General features: G+C 40.8%; 1 protein-coding gene across 4 annotated transcripts in view; it reads left to right on the plus strand.

Annotated features, from left to right (window-relative positions):
• SH3GL2 (SH3 domain containing GRB2 like 2, endophilin A1) overlaps positions 1-17,652 on the plus strand; it is a 171,833-nt gene that overhangs the window by 98,307 nt on the left and 55,874 nt on the right. The window contains exon 1 of one of the 4 annotated variants that reach the window (XM_036434130.2): positions 8,021-8,073. The exons of 1 other annotated variant lie outside the window; for it this stretch is intronic. The gene's annotated coding sequence lies outside the window, so the exon portion shown is untranslated. Of the gene's footprint in view, positions 1-8,020; positions 8,074-15,209; positions 15,232-17,206; positions 17,229-17,652 lie in introns of those variants that run through there. 2 more of the 4 variants (XM_036434131.2, XM_045580270.1) reach the window with 2 other exon arrangements.

The following is a 17,652-nucleotide window of genomic DNA, read 5'->3' on the forward strand; positions in this document are numbered from 1 at the left end:
TATACGACTTTAGAAATGTTGAGAAAATTAATTATAAAGATCTGAATATGCTGCAAAAATTCCTATTAAATTAAATTAAATTAAATTAAATTAAATTAAATTGAGATACTTCCTCCTTGCAGTGTTTGTTTCAGATGCTCTGAAACAGCCTTGCTGTCAGCTGAGTATGCCCCTCCATTAACCTTTTGTTAATCCTAGATCATGCTCTGACCCGATTGAAGCTTGTTGCTTTACCTACCCTTAGACATTGCTTAGGGCTGTCAGAGATGACAGCCCAGCAGTCTCTCACAGGTCTCTCCAGGTGTATACATCAGATACAGACAGGAGCCTCAAGCTCTTGAAAGAAGATTCAATGCAGATGAAATGTGCAGGCACCTCCAGAATGTACAGCCCTTTGCCAAATGAAAATCAGCTATAATCTATGGGAAGGGAAATATTTTACGGATTTTGTGGTTCAAGAAAAAGAAACAATGAAAAAATTTTTTTAACAGGTAGACTTGGTGAACCTCTTTTCATGAAGATATTTAAAATGCTTGTGAGACCAAATAATTGTGAGATTGGTTAAGGTCAAATGTTAATGTCATAATCATAAATTTAACTTTAAAAATGAATGTGACTGTTTAGAACCGTAGTTGGCAAACTGCGGTTTGCAAGCCACATGTGGCTCTTTGGCCCCTTGAGTGTGGATCTTCCCCAAAATATCACCGCCTGGGCGAGTCTATTTTGAAGAAGTGGCGATAGAAGTTTAAGTTTAAAAAATTTGGCTCTCAAAAGAAATCTCAATCATTGTACTGTTGATATTTGGTTTTGTTAGCTAATGAGTTTGCCATCCCCTGGTTTAGAATAACATGTGTCAGTTACCTCCACTTTTTTAAAGATTAAGAACAATTTAATGAAAATGTTTTTTCTGAGACTTAAGAGCTAAAGACTGATCAAAGCAATAGATTTCAAATAAATTTTAAAATTTAGAATTATACTGTTTGAGAGTTTATCTCTCTTTTTTTTTTCTTTTTTCTTTTTTTCCCTGGGGACTCGCTCAGTAGGGCCTGCATCTCAGGTCACCTAGTCCCCAGTCCTGTGTCCTTTCTGTGGGACCACACTTCTGTTCAGACCTTTAAACCATTGTTCTCCGTTCTCTCAGAACGGGGTGAAGTTTTCACGAGGGCATGATAGACATGAACGCATTTTGACGCTCTTTTAAACCTCTCCTCGCTGCCTGTGATCCCAGCACCTTTTCATGAACTCGTATCCTCTGAGCGGCACCAGCCCTTGGTTCTGCCAGATGCAGCCGAAATGCTCGGTTCACTTGATTGTTCTTTTATCCTTTCTCACCCGGGCAAACATGTATGATCATTTATGCATCATAAAAATGAGTGAATGCAGTGCATTTAATCTTTCCTGTGTTAGATTGTAGGGTCCACGCTACTTATGTCTTCTTTCCAGTTTCTTTGGTGCAAATGGGAAGTTTTATTTGTGAAGAAAGATTTGCATCCTATTTTCCCCTCCCAGCTTCAGCTGTCTCCTAGGTGGCCAGCTCGGGTCCTTGAGTCTTGTTTGTCCCTCCCTTCCTGGTGTATAAGGCTAATCTTGAACCATTAAAATGCATAATGACATAAATAGAATCCTGCTTTCTACATAGGAGAGCCTCGATTAAGAGCCAGAGAAGGAAAGAAAAGCTGTTGGAGGTAGAGTTTTGCCTTAACAAAACAGAAGGTGTTGAATGGAAATGCAAACAGTGCATTTTGGAAAAAGAATTGTAATATCCCGGGATCAATAGGGATTTCAGGCAGCATCTGCGTATAACCACTCGATAGATATAGCTTCTGCTCTGCTAACCAGGGTTCAGCCCACTCCTGCTTGACCCACCCTGCAGACCAGACATTTATGAGCTGCTGGAGGGACAGAAAGCACTTCAGCTTTTGAACCTGGTGATCCCTACGTACTGACTGCACCACCTGTGCTTTGTTACCTGGGGCAAAACTCTTAACTCTTTCCTTTTCGTAATATCATCAGGCTGTTTGTGAGAATTAAATGAGGAAAGAGTAACTATTATTTGCATTACTCAGGACTCGGAAGCTGGTGCTGAGTTTCCCCGAAAATAAGACATCCTCCAAAAATAAGACCTACTTACAGGTTTCCTTCTGAGTGAAATATAAGGCATCCCCCCAAAATAAGGCCCCCCTACGCTAAACATGAGAGATTTGGTCCACTGATTCTGAAAGAAATGGAGTCACAAGAAATTCACCAGGAAATTCAGGAATTGGATTGTTATGATGATGTTCCAGAAGATGATGACATGATTGTCATTGAATAAATGAGTAAATTCTTGATACTGTAGGATTCACAGTTTGTCTGGTTTGTGTTGACAACTACCGTACTACCGTACTGTATACAGGTAATAAATTTCCTTTATTTTCATTTAACAATAAATGTGTGCCGTATTCTTCTTCATGGAAAAATAAGACATCCCCTGAAAATAAGACCTAGTGATTCTTTGGGAGCAAAATTAATATAAGACACTGTCTTATTTTTGGGGAAACAGGATACATAGAACGGGTTTGTAATGTCTGTAGAGGTCTCCCAGGGATATTTCATTTAAACTCTTTTTCTAGAGCTGTTTGTTGTCCTTTTTGAATTTGAAATCTGTGTAATCTAAGGACAAATGCAGACAAAACAGGGGTAAGTAAGCTGGAGGCACCTTAATGGTGTTTTCTGTGACCTGCCTATATTTTTCTGCATTACATTGAGTTTATGTCATGCACTCTCATTTGTTAATTTGGTGTGTTTATGAACAGGCTCAAATTAAATTTAAATGCTTTATTTTAATCCTCAACTGATGTGAAAAATTCTTTACTTTCTGGATGAATCTATGCATGCATTTCAGGTGAGGAGAGTTATCATAGACATCAAATATTTACTTTACAGCATTTAGATCTTCCTCCTAAATCCTGCCTCTGACATACAAAGCAAATCCTGTCTCAACACGAGCAGGCAATAAAATAACCCATGGCATATAGTGTCTCTCTCACACTCATCGCATGTTATTTATCCTTCACATATGGTCCTCCTACACCCAGCAGTACAAGATGAGGACTTGTCTTGTCCAGATACTGCCTACAAATCCCTCTTCACCATGATGTCTGCATTACAGTTGGCCCCTGGACAACACAGTTTTGATCCGCGCAGGTCCACCAACTTATTCATGGCCTTTCCCCAATAAATACCTGTATTGTTTTCTATCACGTTTGGGAGTCCGCAGATGCGGAGGGCCAACTGTACGCCTTGACCTATTCCATTTTATGTAGGAGACTTGAGCATCTATGGATATTAGTACCTCTGGGGATCATGGATTCTTTACTCCCCCACGGATACTGAGGGACAACTTAAGTTTGGGAGAAGTCAAAGCTACACTTGGATTTTCAATTGCATGGGAAGTTGGTGCCTCGAACCTCCATGTTGTTCAAGGGTCAGCTGTATATTAAATAGAGGGTATGGCGATAATTCAGCCAATCTTTATCTCCGGGCATCTTCATTATGAATGCTGTGTGGATTCATGCTGCCCTCAGGGCCTCTGATATGGGTAGGGAATGGCCAGGATTCTGGGCTCTTCTTATATTGTCCTCTTTCTTCTCCTCATGATCACTTTTGCTCTCCCAGGTGCTAAACCTACCTCTTGGCATTCTTATCACCCACTCTGTTTCTCTTTTCTTTTTCATTGCTTCTATAATTTCACTTTATTTTTAGTTTGATTTTCATATTCAGCGATGCTGGATTTTGCTTCATACATTTTATTTTTTGAATTAGACCGTTCTTGAACCTGTTTTATGTCAGATATTTCTAGAGAAACTGTATCCTGAGTAATTCGGCAATCTCTAGACTAGAACAATTCCATTTTGAAGAATATTCTAACTTGAGTTTTTATACATGTAAAATTGGAGTATAGAACCATTTGACCTTGAACTTTATTAGAACATTTTCCACAAGTATGTAGTTAGCAAGTATATTCTCCTTATAAATTAAATGTTCTTTAACAATGAGCTCATGGTGAGGTCTCTCTGGTAGCTTGAGCAGACCCCTTTACTTACCTTCATGTAGCTCAGGCAACAGATGCCCTTCATTGTGCTTCAAATCTGCGAGGGAGACCTACTTCTGAGGTCAGTTTTAAAACTGCTATTAAAAGGCCATCTGCATGGCCCCATTTAAGAAATTAGGTCATGCAGCCGAAACCAGTTTGGCTCAGTGGATAGAGCATCAGCCTGCGGACTGAAAGGTCCCAGGTTGGATTCCAGTCAAGGTCATGTACCTTGGTCACTGGCACATCCCCAGTAGGGGGTGTGCAAGAGGCAGTTGATCGATATTTCTCTCTCATCGATGTTTCTAGCTTTCTATCCCTCTTGCTTCCTCTCTGTAAAAACTCAATAAAATATATTTTAAAAAAAGAAAGAAAGAAATTAGGCCATGCAAAGCCAACCTGATTACACTATTCAGGTTTAAGGAAATCTGAAGTTCATTGGAAGTTCTTGGTTACCATAGATCTTAGATTTTTCTAGAACTAAAAACACTGAAATTTGGCCTTTTAAAGGTTTAGGTAAGAAAAATTCCACTTCCAGCATGAGGATATTTTCTCTCATTCTGAGTCCTCAGTGACCAGACTATGATTTTCTCCATGTCCAGAAATTGATTCTGTAGCCTTGATGCACTTTTTGTTTATCAGTTTATTTCCTGCTGTGGTGATCCTTCCTCCCAGCAAAACACTGTATTTGTTTCTGGTGTAGGCGAAGTGTCTAGCCCAGAGGTTCGGCTGATCTCTGTGCTCCTGGCTGTGCAGGTTGCAGTGATTCCCAGGGCTTGCTCATCCAGGGCAAGAATGCTTTCAGCCTGGAAGAAGTATGCTTTGTCTACTTGCATCTTACCTGCAAGAGGAGGTCACCCCCTAGAGTTACTGGGTCTGGATGGAGGGCATGGCTCCCCTTTAGTGGCAGCCCATGGGCAGAAAGCCCGGTAGTGTGCTCTGTGACAATTTTTTTTTTTTCTTTCCTGCAGCAGCACCATCTGGAAAGTGAGAATCTTTCTGGAAAATACATTTTCCCTTACCAGGAAAGATTGACAAAATTAACAAAAACCCAGCAGTCATCTAGCGTGCACAGTTTGAAACTGCCATTTATTTTAGTTTAAATTGTTGCTTCAAGAAATTCTCCATAATCTTTTATCAGGTTTAGCTGCATGCTGAAGTGCTCTCTTCTAATATATTACTATTAGAGAGTGGTTATTGCTAATATTAGATGATTATTTCTGATATGAATATAAAATGGAAGCTTATTAAACCTTTAATCAAGAAAGCATAGCACATTCCTACTCCCAGACGCAAGAACATAGTTCTTGTGTGTTGTGTGCATAAAATCAAAGGCCCAGTCCTTGCACAGATGTGTGACACTCCTCAGCAGGGAGAGGTGGCCCAGACATTAGCCTCTTTCTGGTGTAGATTGCGTATAATTGGCCTCTCTACCTCTACTGTGCTAGGCAGGGCCTCTGGACTGCATGGTCAGGAGCTTAAGACTGAAAATGGACACTAGCATTTGAACACGTTACATTAAGGAAAAGAGGTTTTTCTCATTATGTATATAAATACATAATCTGTGCATTATACACTCATATGTTTAACCTATATTCTGTCTCCTCTGTTTGCTCATTTCATAGGAGGGCAATGTTTTTTATTCTTTGGATACCTGAGCTGATGTTCACTCAATAAATATATATCAAGTTTCTACTGTGTACTAGGCATTGTGGATTGGAGATATAAAAAGAAATGAAAATAAGAATCTTAATATCAAGTAGCTTATAGTACCATGAGGGAGGTAGAAAAAGAAGCCATTAAGGGAGTGAGTGAAGTGCTATTAGAGGTACTAATGTGTTCATTGATATTTTAGGGTTTAAATCTGTCTTGCTGTTTGCTTTCTATTTGTTTCATCTGTTCTTTTCTTTTCCTCTGTGTTTTATATCCCATTCCCTCCTTCCCCCCCCCCACTTTTCTTGGGGATCTCTCAGCCTGGCCTGCACCCTCTCCAATCCGGGACCCCTCAGGGGATGTCCAACTGCCAGTTTAGGCATGATCCCAGCAATCAGACAGGACTGCTGCCTACTAATCACTTACCTGCCTGCCTGCTGGCCTGATCACCCCTAACCACTCTGCCTGCATGATCTCCTCTAACTGCTCTCCCTGGCTGGCCTGATCACCCCTAACTGCTCTCCCCGGCTGGCCTGATCACCCCTAACTGCTCTCCCCAGCTGGTCTGATCACCCCTAACTGCTCTCCCCAGCTGGTCTAATCACCTCCAACTATTCCCTGGCCAGCCTGATCACCCCTAATCACCTCTGCCTTGGCCCCTGCCACTGCAGCTTTGTCCAGAAGATGTCCAGTTGACTTTGTATAATTAGCATATTACTCTTTTATTAGTATATATTAGTCATCTCAGATAGCCATAACAAAATATCATAAATTTGTGTAGCTTAAACCACAGAAATGTATTTTTCTCACAATTCTGGAGACTGGAATTTGAGGTCCAGTATAGCATCGTCCCATACACCAGAAAGTGGTGGCTCGATAACCAGTCAGGGCACATGCCCAGGTTGCAGATTCACGCATACATATGCATCATATGGCTGTTTGGTTCCAGGCAGGAGGAGAAGTCAGTCCTTACTCCACCTTGCCCTGGAACTGAAGCCTGATGGAATGCTTTTTGAATTGTCAGAACCTGTTAGCTCAATGTCTTTCAAAGGCATCCATGTGGTCTAGTGGGAATGCTGATGTAAGGCTGTGTCACATCCTCTTTCTACCAGTTACCAGCTGTGTAAGCTATCTCAAGGGACAGGCTCATGGAGTCTTCTTCTGGGGGAACTTTATAGGTCATGTGGTCATTCCTCTAAGGCACATGTGTCAAACACAAGGCCCGCGGGCCAAATCCGTCCCGCCAGGCCTTGCAATGTGGCCCGCACCGCGCTGTCATCACTGCACTCCGCTGCGTTTCCATCACAATGACAGTTTATGACTGTTCAGTAAACCATTCGGCCCGCGATTTAGGCTGGATTTTAGATTTTGGCCTCTTCTCTGATTGAGTTCGACACCCCTACTCTAAGGGATGGCCCAAACTCTCTCTGAATCACTTTTCCCATACTTTCCTACATTGGGCAGATTTCCTTTTTAAAGAACACATTTCCTATTCTAGATTGTTTCTCATGTTTGAATCTTTTTTTCCCTTTATATGAGCAGCTAAAATCTGTTTCTCTCTAACTTCATCTAGTCCCACTCATATCTGAGAGCTGCTTGCTTCCTTCCTTCCCAAGTCCTCTTTCCAGGAGAAGCATGTCCTCAGCTCTCTGCTCCTCAGTTGTCTTGTCCGTAGGATGTGGCCTTTTTGGAAAAGCTGCCTGTGTCTGTGCGTGCCCTCTTGAATGCCAGATGCAGAAGAGAAAATGCTATCTCTGCCTCCCAGAAACTCACTGGGGAAGAGATGGCAACTGATGCAGCGGGGAGGTGAAAACGCCGAGTAATAGAAGTGTGTCAAGTGAGCTGGCCTTTCCCAGGCTTTTAGAAAAGATCAGATTAATTAAGGTCTCCAAAGTGAAGCTAATACACTGGAAAGGACTGCTAATAAATGTGTGTGGTATGATGATTAACAGTCGTCAACGATGTAGCAACAGCTGACCTGTCCCCATTCGTTTTCCTGAGACCTGTTAAGCCTCTGACCTTTTCAGTCTCAGGTTCTCAGTGACACCTTTGGGTTCCACGCAATGAGTGAGTTTTGATAAGTGGTGGTGCCCCTGGGAGGGTGAAAGCATACCAATAGGTTATCTTTTTTCTCCTGCAGATTATTTGGACTCACCTCTTGTAAAGACACCTTGAACTTCATGAATGTTTGTGCAAACTCAGACCCTGCAAGCTAAGTGTACTGTAAACCCTTACTGATGCCTTTTTGTTTAACACTTTAAAACTCTAGATCACAATGACAATACTTCAGCATTTGCCATACGGGGAGACAGAAAACAACTTTCAGAAGAAAGCAGTTCAAAACTCAGGTATCGTGATTTCGTAGCACTAGGTCGTGCTGTATCCCTGACACAGGTGTTAAGGCTTCTCATCGTAATTTTTCAAGCATCTCATTACCTTGCTGAGATTATAATAAATTATATTAAGAGAAAGAACTACATGTAGACATGGCATGATGCTGTAGTCATCATTTGGGAGAGCATACAATATGGCAGCATTTCTAAGACTAGGGGAGTGTGTTACAAATGCAGATTTTCAGGTCCTACCCCCAAGGATTGTGATTTAGCCATTCTGTTCATTTTTGGATAATCCTAGCACAGGTGGGTCCATCCTACTCTGAGAAACATTGGTGGGGAGATTAACCAAAGTATTTATATGCATAATCCACAGACACAGACAGTAGTGTGGTGAAGATCTGGGCTGGAGGCAGAGGTCAATAGGGGAAAAAGGGGTACATATGTATAGTTTTCAACAATAAAGATACATTTTAAAAAAATAAACATTTTGGGGGAGTGATAATGTGATGTGAGGGTAGAAAATCTTGCCCTGCCTCTGACCCTGTACTTGTTCTTGCCTTCACCAACTTCTGACTCCACTTTATTTACTGGTAAAAAAGAAAAAAAAAAGAAAAAGAAAAGAGGAATTTTGAGGAATCAAAAAGGTGAGTTAGCCTTAAGATACTCGTATGTCCTGGTTCAGTCAGGGTGGCTGTGTCTGGATCATACAATCTACCTGTTCTTCAGAGGTGTTGGGAAAATGAATGGAAAATCAGGTGCCCACCCTGTCTCAGAACAAGTGTGACTTCCCCCTGTCTTAGCATTAAAGGTGCTGAATGTTGTTTACTTTCCACAGTGGCCAGGCTAAGATTCTAAACTAGAACTTCAAGCATTGCACATGTGAGTTAACTAGTTCTAGACTGTAAGAACTGTTTCCAGGCCTATTTCCAATCACTGTTTTCATGACCTACCAAACGTAGGGCAAATTATTAATATGAAAAAAGAACAAGATCTTACCTAAAATATTAAGTTAAGCTTTTGGAGTCACAGGTGTTTCCGAGGGCATTTGAAAGTTTTAGTGCCCTGTACTTATCAATATTTAAAGTATAGCATTGTGAGAAGAATATTTTCTATATTTTTGGTGTATGTAATAAACTCTAAATCTTACATATTCTATAAGCAGAATTTTTTATTTTCTTATTTATTTATAAAAAAAAAACTTCCATATATTTTAATATGTTGACTATACTATTTGTAAAGTTGTAGTTGTCCAAAACAAACCAAATTATCATTGACAAGTAGACATGTAGTTTATCAATAGAAGGAAAACCGTTTTAATTTATACTGCTTGGATCTAAAATTATAATTTAGCAGCATTTATTCTTACAAAGAAATTAGCTGGGCCCTACCCGGTTTGGCTCAGTGGATAGAGCATTGGCCTGTGGACTGAAAGGTCCCAGGTTCGATTCCGGTCAAGGGCATGTACCTTGGTTGCAGGCACATCCCAGTAGGAGGTGTGCAGGAGGCAGCTGATAGATATTTCTCTCTCATCGATATTTCTAACTCTCTTCCCTCTCCCTTCCACTCTGTAAAAAAAAAAAAAAAAATCAATAAAATATATATTTGCCGGGACCGGTTTGGCTCAATGGATAGAGCGTCGGCTTGGGGACTGAAGGGTCCCGGGTTCGATTCTGGTTAAGGGCATGTACCTTGGTTGCGGGCATATACCCAGTAGGGGGTGTGCAAGAGGCAGCTGATCGATGACTCTCTCTCATCGATGTTTCTAACTCTCTATCTCTCTCCCTTTTTCTCTGTATAAAAATCAATAATATATATATATATAAAAAGAAATTAGCTGGTTACCAAGACATGATGCAGCAAGGAGATGAACCAGAAACAGGATTAACTACACAACCTTCTGCCTTTCTGTAGCAGAGAGGAGACAAAAGAAACAAGCAATTGACTTTCTAGCATTCTTTGACACTTTATATTAAATGACAGAAAAGGAAATCTGAGGAATAAAAACAAAGGACTTCCTAGTAATATTCCATTTTCTAAATTTAACTCTACAAAAGCCCAATAATCTTGGGAATTCACAATGTACACCTATCTAAACGAGTAGTGCTTAATTTATGGGCCATCGTGTCCATTTGTACCATGACCCCTTCATAGGTGAGCTGCCACAATGCGATCACTGTACACAGCTAATGTTTGCTACGATAATCGCTACATTGCCTTCTAGAACAGCGTTTTTCAACCGCTGTTCCGCGGCACACTGAGATGTTGCCTGGTGTGCCGTAGGTGCAGACAAGACAAGAATTTTATAATTTTTCACTATTTTGTTTACTTAATATTTCATAATAAAGTAATTATAAAATACTTTCTTTGTGTTTATTTGATTCCTATTCAAGAGAATTACTTTATATATAGTCAATATAGGCACAGAATTAAATTTTTTAACATTTTCTAATGGTGGTGTGCCTCGTGATTTTTTTCATGAAACAAGTGTGCCTTTGCCCAAAAAAGGTTGAAAAACACTGTTCTAGAAGACACAATTTGATGAGATGGAGTGGCTGTGTGTTGTTGAGCAGGGTACAGCTGTGGCAACTGAGATGTGGGAAGCTTTGTTGGAAGATCAGACTGTAGCAGACCGAGGTCTGTAGAGGTCTGTCTCTCAGGCTGCATGAGTTCTCTAGCTCTTCTCTTGCTTGCTGACTTGCTTGGGCTCTGCACCTCCGCCCAGCAGCCTGAGGACAGTTTGGTTACACTGACTGCAGGACTGCAAGTTGTGGCTTTGGCTCCTAGATACAGACTCACCCCAGCCTTGATCAGACTTAGAATATTAGCATTAAAATGGCCACCTACCTTGGTTTCCCTGGAACTTCACTATTTCAGGGTTCCTTTTAGGATCACAAAAGTAACAAATTATGGAAAGTATCAACAAAGAAAAGAAGAAAAATTTAAACAATCTATAATTCTCTCACCAAAAATAGTTTTGGTATTTTTAAAATATATTTTATTGTGTTTTTTTTCTTTTTCTTTTTTTTTTTCAGAGAGGAAGTGAGAGGAATAGTGAGTTAGAAACATCGATGAGAGAGAAACATTGATCAGCTGCCTTCTGCACACCCCCTACTGGGGATGTGTCCGCAACCAAGATATATGCCCTTCACCGGGAATCAAACCTGGGACACTTGAGTCCAAAGGCCAACTCTCTGTCCACTGAGCCAAACCAGTTAAGGCTAGTTTTGGTATTTTGAGGACTTAATCTCCTCTAGTCCTTTTCTACATGTATACTTTTAAGAGATAGGATCATGATGTTTTAAGTCTGACTCATATTCTCATGAATATCTTTTCCATCACTTTTTAATGGTTGCTGTGCATTCCACTAAATGAAAGTATCATATTTTATTTAGTCTGTTGATTGCTTCTTAGTTTCTTATGAAAGTTTCTCTTTCTTTTTCTTTTTCTTTTTTAATATATTTTTATTGATTTTTTTTTTTTTTTTTACAGAGAGGAAGGGAGAGAGATAGAGAGTTAGAAACATCGATGAGAAACAGTCATTGATCAGCTGCCTCTTGCACACCCCCAACCGGGGACGTGCCCGCAACCAAGGTACATGCCCTTGACCAGAATCGAACCCGGAACCCTTCAGTCCGCAGGCCGACATTCTATCCACTGGGCCAAACCGATTTCGGTGGAAAGTTTCTCTTAAATTTCTGAGTATCATCCTAGGTGAAGTACAGAAAAGTGTATTTTCGTGTGTGATCACACATGTGTTTCCTTATGCACTTGTTTCTCGGTGTGTTAATTGTGGCTTTGACTATGAATTGGAAAATTGGGGCAGGGAAATAGGGGCAGCTGTACTGAGAACCCCGTAGTGGTGTCAGTGGCAATGCTCCTGCCTCCTGCCTGTGAGCCCAGATAATTTCTTGCCAGGGAGATAATGAACTGAATTAGAGCCAGACACTCTTCCCTCGGCCTGTCTGCATTGCTAATGAAATAATGTGATGATTACAATACTAACCTAAAATATGTTAAAATCAAATAATATCATTACCATTATAGCCAGCATTTAAAGCACTCACAGAGTGTCAGGCACTATTTGAAGCAGTGTCACACAGAGTAGCTTCATCTTTGTTAATCTTCATAACCACTTTATGGAAAGCATGTACCCTGGAGCACAGCAGCATAAAGGATATTCCAAACTTCAAAACCATTATTCAAACTTATCCCAGGAATAGACAAAACAAATGTTTTACTACTTTAAAAATATGCAACGTGGCCCTATCTGGTTTGGCTCAGTGGATAGAGCATCAGCCTGCAGACTCAAGGGTCCCAGGTTCGATTCCAGTCAAGGGCATGTACCTTGTTTGCGGGCACATCCCCAGTAGGGGGTGTGCAGGAGGCAGCTGATTGATATTTCTCTCTCATCCATTTTTCTAACTCTTTTTTTCCCTTCCTCTCTGTAAAATATATATATATATGTGTGTGTGTGTGTGTGTGTGTGTGTGTGTGTGTGTATATATATATATATATATATATATATATATATATATATATATATATATAAAACAAGTTGCAATGTGAAAATTGAGTGTCTCTTGAATAGGGGTGGTGGACAGCACTCCAGACGTTAGGCCTTTCGGCATTGGTGCGTCTCTGATGCACTAATTGTTGCTGCCTGGAACCCGTGCAGGGAGAAAAGCAGTAGAGGCAGCGAGCAGAAGTAGTATTGGAAAACATAAATACTTCATTAGTGGTTATTTTTAAATGCTCTGCTTACGATGAACCAGATGTTCTGACCCTTTCCGACCCTTTCCAAAGGGAGAGAAACGAAGTTCTTATGAACTGATGGTCTGTGTGGGGCCCTTAGTAACACTCCTACCCTTGGTCAGATAGAACAAGAACGTAGCCCAAGGTGCATGTAGAATGTGCCTCATCGAGGCTAAGGACTCAGGCTTCCTCGGCTTCCATGTGCCCTTGGAGGTGCAGTCTGTGTGCTGCTTTCAGATGAGGAATCTGAGGGTACTGAGGAAGCGCAACACCCGCCCATCATGACATCGCTGGGAAGTTCACACTTGAATCCAGGAAGGTGGCCTTTCAGGCTTCCTCTCTTTAAGATAACCTCTGACCTGACCTCACCTGGCCTGCCATGAGAAGGCAAATGTGATCATGAAAATCTTTTATTTAGTGAGCTTCCTTAATCTCCACTTTTGGACAAATGAGTTTCCCTTCTATATAATAGCAACTTATAGGCCTACAGGCCTATGGCTGTTATCCTCTACTCTGAATATGAGCTGTTGAACATAGCTAAAATCCATTATTTCTCTATGCTAAGGGTGTTGAACTCAATCAGAGAAGGGGCCAAAATCTAAAATCCAGCCTAAATCGCGGGCCGAATGGTTTACTGAACAGTCATAAACTGTCATTGTGATGGAAACGCAGCGGAGTGCAGTGATGACAGCGCGGTGCGGGCCACATTGCAAGGCCTGGCGGGACGGATTTGGCCCGCGGGCCTTGTGTTTGACACATGTGCCTATGCCATCATCAACATCCATTTCCTTTTGGAAATATTCTTTTTGTTTTGTTTTATATTTGTAATTTAATTCTTTTGCTTTTGAGTGGGCAGTTGGTTTGCAAAAATTCCTTCTATTATCAAATGGCTCATCAGGATTATACACCTCTGGGTCACTTCCCTTCACTGTCTGATAATGTTACAGAAAACCAGAGAAAAACCAAGCAATGCTTAGAGAAATGGAGTCACATTTTATTATTATTATTATGGGCGGGCCCAGAGAAAAATGCCTTTCAAATTCTGGGCAAAGAAACATGGAGGAAGCTTTCCTACTTATACTTTCTCTAGCTCTTTGTCTCCCAAATAAGGGTTTTTCCAGTCCCCTTTGCAAGTTCTTAAAGAGCCCTATGTGTTGGGGCTTTGAGTCCTCAACCAAAGTCCTGGCCTGGCACCAGCACTGATAACTTTGTCCAGGGAAGGTTTATGGCCTCTCTGGAATGGGAGTAGTCTTATTTTCCTTATTATTCTGTAAACAAGCAAGCATTTACAGAAGCCAAAATAGCAGGGTTAAAATTTCAAACAGCAGTTTTTATATAAGATGGTTGCTTCAGTAGGGCTGCTGCCATCACCACTGATTTTCTTTGTAAATTAGCCATTTTCTTCTGTAGTAATTTGTGTCCATATCTGACTACAGGTTTTTAGTGGGAAGTGGCAGATGTAGGTGAGAGATGCACATCTAGGGCACTAAATATAATCAGCAGGTTCTCTGAGTTAGCTCATCAACTGAGCTAACTCAGTGCCCCATCCCCCTTTCTCTCTCAGATGTCTTTTATCTAAATCACTGGTACCTGGTTAGTGAGTTTGCTTCTGTTGGACAAGACCAACAGTACTCGATAGTAAAAGCACATTTAAAACACACAGGAAAAAAAATTCCAACCTTTTCTGAGAGCCAGAGAAAGCTTATTGTATAGATAAATGGTCTCTGTGGGTTTCATTAGGATTATTTCTATGCCGAAGTTTTCATAATGTACCTTCAAATTCTCACCTCATATACTTACCTCTTTTGTAGCAGTAATAATCAGGGTTCAGTAAGCCTTCTATCATTTCTCCCAAATGTGCTCACTATTTTTACAGGCTTTGAAATCTTACCTCTTCAATTAAAAATATGAATGAGTAAATTCTCTAGTTGCCTTATGGAATTAATCTCACATTACTTTGCTTTCCATGCCACCCACCTGCTACATACTCGCAAGCTCTGAATAATGATTTAGTAACTCCTTTCGAGAACTAGCCAGTGATTCTCTACCTTAAATGCAGGATGGCTTGCTAGCAGGTCTGGTTGAGAAATGTATTTGTTAACTTCTCATAAACTTCCAAGTCACATGCATGAGAGATTGTCTCTGTTTAATGAAAAGGCAGGTTTTAGGTGAAATTTTTTAACAACTGAAATTTCTATTTTTCTTCATATTTTTTCTCAGCATTACTTTGCTGAGGCAGTTCTTCTCCATTCTTCCTCTGTTTGCTTGAGGATTCTTATTGCCTTTAAAGGCTGTTCTCAAACATTCTAGATTTTCTCCTTCCCAATCAAAACATATTTATCTTTTCCTTGTTTTTCTTTCAACAGTCTGGCCTCTGTTGTTTTTGGTGAAAAGTCAGCTGTCCCACAATGGGACAAGGTGTTTTTCTCTTACTGATCTCAACAATTTCTCTTTGGCTTCCAACCTTTTGATGATTCTGAGTGTGAATTTGTCCTACTTGGAGATAATTGAGCTTCTTAAAAGTATAGATTCATGAGTGCTCTTCATCAAACTTGGGAAGTTTTCAGCCATTATTTCTTTGGATATGTTTCTGTTCCTTTCTCTCTCCTCCCCTTCTGGTGTTTTCATGATGTGTGGGTGGGACACTTAATGCTATCCTACTTTTCTGAGGCTCTGTTACTGTTTTCTTTCTGTTCTTTGCATTGGATAGTCTCATCCATTATCAAGGTTGCTGATTCTTCCTCCTACCAGTTCAAATCTACTGCTGAGCCACTCTAGTGAAGTCTTCATTGTAGCTACTGTAGTTTCTAACTACAGAATTTCCATGTGCTTGTATTGTTGTATGTCATAATTTGTCTTTTTATTGATAATTCTCTATTTGTTGGGACATTGTCATCACACTTTCCTTTACTTCTGTAAGCATTGCTTCCTTCAGTTCTTTGAGCATGTTTATAATGGCTGCTTTCAAGTCTTTGTCATTTAAATCTAACTTCTGGACAACTATGAGTTTATGTTGCCTATTTTTTAGGAGTGGGGGTAGGAGGGGGTCGTACTTTTTTGGTTTCAGGCTTTTCTTTTGTTTTCTGCCTACCTCATAATTTTTTTTTTTTTAATGCACATTTTGAGTAAAATATTGCAGCACTTCTGAATGCTGACCCTTCGGTCCTCTCTTTGGAGGAAGTTCCTTGAAGTTGTTGTTTGTTTGGTCACTTGTTTACCTCTTTGGTGACTTGGCCGGACTAGTCCTGTGAAGTCTATTTTATCTACGTTACCTACTTTATGACCTCCTTGCTCAGATTTTTCCCCCTTGGTTTTAGGCTGTAGACTGGCTTCCTAGGGTTTTTCCCTGGGTCTGCAAACACCATTTACTGATCGAAGTTTGTGCTTGAGCCACCTTTACCAGGTGGGTGTGTGTGCTCTCAAGCTCAGGGCCTTTTGCTCCTTCCCCCACCCCCATGTAGCTGGGTGCTCCTTTCTCCAGTCTCTCCAGAGAGGGTGTGGCCCTGGCTATGCACACAGCCTTCTGGGCCAGGAGGCACGAGTCTGATTTTATTTTTAAGCCTGACTTCCTGACTTCCTCCTTGGTTAAAGTGGCTTATTGTTTAGCAAGTATTTGATCAAAGGTGTGCTTAAGCCCTTGGAGTCAGTAAGGCTTCCATATTTTGCTGATGGATCGGTGTATGACTTGGGGAATGTTTTCATGTCCGCCCTGTGTCTGGTTATTCCTGAGTGGATGCAGCCGAGGGTGTGTTCTCAACCTTCTGGACCGTTGAGGCTGAGTGTGGTCCCAGGAGCACTCTTCTTGGATGTCTCTTTGTTAAATGTATGGCTGGGCCATCATTTCTCCTTTTGCTGATAATGCCATGAAGCTACCAGCCCCGTGTAGTTAATTGCTTGCTGCCACCAAAATCTCCATTGTTTTTGGACAATGTCCTTAGGCATGAACCTCTCCCTACTCTATGTATGCCACACAGAGCCAGCCTCCTCAGGTGGCATGGTGGAGCTCTGGCATGAGGAACCGCCTCTTCTTTTGGGCAAATCCTCTCTGCTATGGCACTGGAACTTTCCCTTACGGTTTGTTTTGGGGAACTCCAAACTAAGTCAGACACGTGGATGTAAAAGAACAAAACTGCCATTGGCAGGAAGAGTGGTACCTCATGGGAGTGGGGGAGGGCAAGGAGCATAAAAGGAACCTGAGTGATATTTTTACACTGTATTAATTTAAAAGTTTCCATACCAAGTAGTGCAAAACATTAGCTTTTACAAAGCCGAATGGTGCTTAGATGGGTGCCCACCTTTCTGTGTGATTTCTATGGGAGGCTAGTCTTGCTCTTTGGCTTTTTATTTTTCTCCAGGAATCTGTTTCTCGTGGTGCTTAAATCCAGTTTCTTCTTTGGCATGTTCATCATCTCAGTGTGAGTAATTCATTATATGCATAAAGAAAGGTGTCTGTATCCAGCCAGTCCAGGAGAAAATGCACCACAGTCATTAAATTGCAAGAGACTTTCCTTCCTTTTTTTTTTTTTTTTTTTTTTGTACTTTACAGTATAACTTTCTCTTCCAACAGTAATGTGGTATATAAAATCATCTCCTTTACTATAGATATTCTTCTGAGCTTTAAGTGACAGGTTCTTAGTGGGAAAGGAGGAATAGGGGTGGGGGGAGATTAACCAAATAATTTATATGAATACCCATGGACACAGGCAAAAGTGTGGTGAAGGCCTGGGGGTATGTGTGGAGAGGAGGCTGGCTAGAAGGTGTCCATGGGGAAAACAGATCATCACATCTACATCTTCAGCAATAAAGAGAAATTTAAAAAGAAAATAAATGACAGGTTCA

The sequence above is a fragment of the Pipistrellus kuhlii genome, unplaced genomic scaffold (genome assembly GCF_014108245.1).
Source record: "Pipistrellus kuhlii isolate mPipKuh1 unplaced genomic scaffold, mPipKuh1.p scaffold_m20_p_12, whole genome shotgun sequence".
In the NCBI taxonomy this organism is placed as follows: Eukaryota; Metazoa; Chordata; class Mammalia; order Chiroptera; family Vespertilionidae; genus Pipistrellus; species Pipistrellus kuhlii.